The following is a 6,323-nucleotide window of genomic DNA, read 5'->3' on the forward strand; positions in this document are numbered from 1 at the left end:
AAAAAAAAAAAAAAAAAAAAAAAAGAAAAGAAAAAAATGGGATACAGGGAGAGCTGAGGAATTGTGGCCATTTTTGCCATCAGTCTACCACATCTTCACTCTGGTTTGCCTGGGATATTGTGATTATACCAGTGGTTCTGATATTCTATCTGGTTAGTTCTAGAAAAAAGTGCCCTGATAAGGACTTTGAATTATATGGGCATCCTTATTGTAAGGAGCACCTTCCCATCTGTTTTGTAGAAATGGCTGGTTTAGGAGAAGGAAGGGACCATAAATTTGCAGAAAAGAAATATATAGTGTTCTCTCAGGCTTCTTCTTCTAAATTAAACACTTTAGTCTTTGTCATTGAAGGGAATTTCTGCTTCACTTCTTTCATTTTCTGCCTAATTTGTTCATTTTATATTACTTTGCTGCCTCTCTGTTCATTTTTCTACTACTTCATGCTTTGTCACCTCTATCCTGTATATAAAAGCAGATCATAATGCTTCCAGAATATTTTATTTTGAATAGATACCTTTTTCTACCTCTCTGTCCTTAACATTTTCGTTTTGAATCCAAAATGATTTTTACTGTGTTGCTCTACATTTGTTTTAACATTACACTTTTCCAAAAGTAAATTTAATTTATAAAATATTTAATTTTTAATCTATCAGGGCTTTCAAGTCACTATCATCAGACCTGAAGTTATAATTTCTAAAGCTCTCAGAGAACTACCAACCTGTTTCCTGTTTCCACCTGTACTTTTTTTTGACACATGTAGATCCTCTTTATACATACCAGGCAGCATTTTGCATGGGGCCTTAATTAAAATCCAGATGAGGATTGTCTGTCAAATGTATCATTTTGAAAATATCTCCCAATGCATATTGAAAGGGATCTAGCTTATATATAACTGGGACACAGCTGGAGAAGAACATATCTCTTTTTTAAAAATAGGAAAGTTGGATGCTGAAATCACAGATTAATTTACCACTGTAGATAGAGGCATTCAGACTGTGCTGTTTGAATTAAGACTAAGAAGAAACAAGAAATGGCAATTATTATAAAATTTGAATTTTTGTACATTCGGAGAACTTTATCAATACCCTTTATTATTTACCATTTGTTTCTTTGATGTGACCCATTCATCTTTAGAAAAATAAACTGAAATATAGTCAGTCAACTCTTAATGTCATTTCCATTCTAATTTAAAATCTCCAGTTTCAACATATGAGCTGAAATATAAATTTACAAGCATTTATAATCTTGTAAATTTATAAGTTATAAGCATCTCACCCTGTGTATTTTCGTTCCTCCAAATACACAATGCATGCCAGAATCAAATTCATTAGCTCTTTTCTCTCATACCTGTGAATCATCTTCTCTCTGCAGGGACACCATTTGTATCAGGTTGCTTAGAAATTTTAGATGTGTCTTTGAGTCTTTTGCCTTCATTCTATCCAAGTTGTTGATCAAGTCCTGTATTTTCTCCTGCTGATGGCTCAGAACAGCCTCCTTCAATCGCAAATGTAGTCCTTAGCGTGGAGGCATGTGTAGCCTGCATTCCAGCAACCTCTCAGTTTCTTCCTATCCAGTCCTCCCTGTATTATACTTCCAGAATAGCTTTCCCAAAGTATCGGGGGAACCAGCCCCCAGTATTTCAAAGTAGGTTCTTTTCTATTTTCCCTAAGCATCGGCCGGTCTGAGAAATAAAGGGAAAGAGTACAAAAGAGAAATTTTAAAGCTGGGTGTCTGGGGGAGACATCACATGTCGGCAGGTTCCATGATGCCCCTGAGCCACAAAACCAGCAAGTTTTTATTAGCGATTTTCAATGGGGAGGGGGTATACGAATAGGGTGGGGGTCACAGAGATCACATGCTTCAAAGGCAATAAAATATCACAAGGCAAATGGGCAGGGCAAGGTCACAAGGCCAGGGCAAAACTAGAATTGCTGATGAAGTTTCATGTCCCACTGTGCATGCATTGTCATTGATAAACATCTTAACAGGAAACAGCGTTCAAGAGCAGAGAACCGGTCTGACTAGAATTTGCCAGACTGGAATTTCCTAATCCTAGCAAGCCTGGGGGTGCTGCAGGAGACCAGGGCGTGTTTCATTCCTTACCTACAACTGCATAAGGCAGATACTCCCAGAGCAGCCATTTTAGAAGCCTCTCCCTGGGAATGCATTCTTTTCCCAGGGCTGTTAATTATTAACATTCCTTAGCGGGGAAAGAATTTAGTGGTATTTCTCTTACCCATTTTTGGCAATGAGAGAAATATGACTCTGTCCTGCCTGGCTCCCAGGCAGTCAGACCTAATGGTTATCTCCCTTGTTCCCTGAACATCGCTGTTATCCTGTTCTTTTTTCAAGGCGCCCAGATTTTATAGTGTTCAAATACATATGCTTTATGAGCAATTTGTGCAGTTAACGCAATCATCACATCACAGGGTCCTGAGGCGACATATGTCCTCAGCTTACGAAGATGACAAGATTAAGAGATTAAAGACAGGCATAGGAAATTCTAAGAGTATTGACTGGGGAAGTGATAAATGTCCATGAAATCTTCACAATTTATGTTCAGAGATTGCAGTAAAGACAGGCATAAGAAATTATAAAAGTATTAATTTGGGGAACTGATAAATGTCCATGAAATCTTCATAATTTATGCTCTTCTGCTGTGGCTTCAGCCAGTCCCTCCATTCAAGATCCCTGACTTCCCGCAACACCAAAGTACTCCTTTTCTTACATCCTGAGAATTGACAGGACATGAAGTAGTGAAGATGAGCAAAGCTCAGGGGAGACCATAGGTCCAGCCCCAGATCCACTTCAGATGACTGATGTGGGGCAGTCAGTCTCTCTGAGCCTCACTGTTCTTTTCTGTATTACATGTAGTATATGTGTGCTGTCACTCACCGTGTTTAGAATAATAACATATGAGAGCGCAGTTTAAAACTGGAAAGCGGTGTGGAGGTATTACTGGTTTTTCTTGTAAGGAGTCAGGAGAAGTATAAAGTCACAAATGTCCTTTGCCTACCCTTTAAAGATTTCCTCCTGCTATCATAACTAAGTATGCTTGTCAAGCTGCTCTCCAAATACTCCCTGTATTTTTCTTTGATCATGTCACTTTCACTCTTCACCCTACCATTTTCTTTTTTCTTATTTTTTTTAATTTTAGTTTTAGAGACATGGTCTTGCTCTGTCATCCAGACTGGAGTGCAGTGGTGCAAAGTTCACTGCAGCCTTGAACTTGGGCTAGGAGATCCTCCCGCCTCCCAAAGTGCTGGGATTACAGGTGTGAGCCACCGTGCCCATTTCACCTTCTCATTTTCTATTCTAAAATGACATTTAGCGGCACAAAACTTCAGGAGGATGGATGGACTTTATCATTTCTATTACTGTTTACCATAATTTAAAAGTGTCAAAATGAATTTCACTGAATAAAATTAGAATATTTTATCATATAAACTTGGTATCATGTCTTTCAAAGTCTCCTTGGGAATTTTTTGAATACAGATGTTAAAGTCAACACCAGTTTGTCCAGCTTATGACTCATTCTCCTCTTGCCTGAGAACTGCTCCTAAACCATAGCAGTGGGCCCTGGCAGTCATGTGTGTTCTGTGACTGCTGCTTTGGCTGTACTGTACATACTTGAACCAGGCATGGTCATAGCTTGACTTGGTGTTCCCTGAGATGACTGTACTGTGCAGAGGATTCTCTTTCCCATTAAAGATTATCTGTGTCCTGATCTAGATACAATGTTGTTTTTGATGATTTTGCAAATGAGTAGGATGGCAAAGATTTCAATTCTTACCTGCCTACTATATACTCTGCAGTGCCCCGCTATGAGACTTGGGTCAATTGTTGGTTTTGGGTCCTCTTGCTCCCCATGGTATTTCCAGATTACTGTTTCTCTATTATTTTTTAAAAAACTGTCTTTGAAACTGATACCTGCTGGCTGGCTAAAGCCATCTTCCTTTTTTCATTACTCTTTTTGCTCACATCTCGTTTGCTAACAACTGCCTCATCTTCCTCTTCACCCTGGTCATCCTAGGAGTTTCCCAGGAAACTAGTGTCCTGGTGGAGAATCTGAAAGCTTTGGCTTCTTAGTTCTGCATCTTTGTCATCAGTTCCATCTCTTCCACTTCACCTGTCCTTGTCCTACAGTATTATTCTGGACCCAGTTACTACTGCTCCTCCATGATCATGAACCCTAACACCAGCTCAGTGACTAAAACCTATGATCCTCCTAGTGTGCTGCACATGTTTTTCATCCTCAGAGCTTAACGTCCAGTGACCACTCCAAGTTCTCCTACCACAACTATCCTTTCTCAGCTCAGATTAGATGACCACAATTTCACTCATACCCAGGCAGATTGGTGCTACTCTAAATGTACAGCTCTGTCTCTTCGAAACCATGGTGTTGTGGTTGGACTGTGTCCCCACAAAGATATCTTAAGGCCCTAAACATGAGGTACTTGTGAATGTGGTTTTATTTGGAAATAGAGTGTTTGCAAATATAATCAAGTTAAGATGAGGCCATACTGGATTAACCAATAAGTGGTGTCTTTATAAGGAGAGGGAAATTTGGGGACAGGGATACACACAGAGAAGAAAGACATGTGAAGACAGCGGCAGAGATTGAAATGATACAGCTGCAAGCCAAAGAACACTCTTGCCAGTAACCATCAGAAGCTAGGAGAGAGGCATGGAACAGATTCTCCTTCAGCCTCCAAAAAGATCTAACCCTGCTGGCACCTTGATGTCAGACTTCTGCCCTCCTGAAATGTGAGAGTAAATTTCTTGTTTTAAGCCATTCTGTCTGTGGTAGTTTGTTAGGGCCACCCTAGAAAACAAATGCACATGATGTTGAAGTCTTTCCATTGGACATTTCCAACCTCCCTTTGGCCCTCCATTCATGCTCAGTCAATAACCTTGCTTTTGAGGAAGTAGAAGCCATCAGACAGTAACTTCCTCAACTTCTGGACACCAAACTTAAAACCTATACTCATCCTCTCTTATCCCTCCTCGAACAAGGACAGCATGGTAGCAAATATAGTAGTGATTAAGGGTGCAGGTTCTGTAGTCAAAATGTTTTGCTTTAAATCTGAACTCATTAATTGCCAACTGTGTAATTTTGGGTAAAATATCTAATTTCTCAGTGACCCATAGTCCTCTTTAGACCCTGCCTAAGATCTGATGTATTTATCACAGTTCTCCAGAGAAATAGAATGGACAGAAAATATATATATCTATCTATACACACACACACGTGTGTGTGTATATATGTATACATATATCTATATGTGTGTGTATGTATATATGTGTGTATAGACCATATATATATATATAGGCTTATGCAATTGTGGGAGTTTGCAAATCTGAAATCTGTAGGGCAAGGGCAGACTGGAAACTTGAGCCTATAGAATTTGTAAGTAAGCAAAAGTAAAAAAAATGCTCAAATATTGGCAATTCCATATGTTCAGTGTATTATTACAATGAATGTAGTCCTAGGGAAACTCTTACTCTTATTAAAAGAGAATCTGTTCTGGTATTGTCTTGATCTCATCCTCTTCCACCTTTTCAGACTCACATGATCAATTATCTCCTTTCTTGAGTCTTCGACTTCAGCCTATGTATCTGATTATTTGCATCACTGCATAAATGTGCTCTTCTCTCTCCCACTTAAAAATAGCACATACAAAATGACTGAATAATTCCTAGATACTCATCTCTCCCCAAAGCCCTTCACACCCAAAGCCTTTTGACTTCTTTCTTCTGCCCAGCACTACTTCCCATCTGTTTTTGCTTATTTGTTTTTGTTTTTCTGAGGCAGAGTCTCACTCTGTCACCTAGGCTGGCGTGCAATGGTGTGATAATAGTTCACTGCAGCCGTAGACTCCTGGGCTCAAGCGATCTTTCCGCCTCAGCCTCCCAAGTAGCTGGGACTACGGGCACATGCCAGCATACCTCTTAAATTTTTTATTTTTTGTAGTGACAGAGATCTCACCATGTCAAAGCCTTACAATGGCCTAGAAGGCCATGTGTGATCTGGTCCCCCACCTCCTTTCGGACTTCGTATCTTACTATTATTTCCCCTCACAACAAGGCAACCACTCTGGTGTCTTTCTCATTCCTTGCACATGTTGGGCATGCTCTCTTCTTAGGTGTTGGCACTAACCATTCACTCTGCCTTAAAGACCCTTTTTCTCATGTATCTGTATGATTTACTCCAACACTTCTTTCAAGTCTTTGTTAAAATGTCACCTTCTCAATGAGGCTGATTTTGACCACTCTATTTTTTTTTTTTCAATCTTGTAATCTTTTTTTTTTTTATTATTATA

The sequence above is a fragment of the Rhinopithecus bieti genome, unplaced genomic scaffold (assembly GCF_001698545.2).
Source record: "Rhinopithecus bieti isolate Rb0 unplaced genomic scaffold, ASM169854v2 scaffold_30927, whole genome shotgun sequence".
In the NCBI taxonomy this organism is placed as follows: Eukaryota; Metazoa; Chordata; class Mammalia; order Primates; family Cercopithecidae; genus Rhinopithecus; species Rhinopithecus bieti.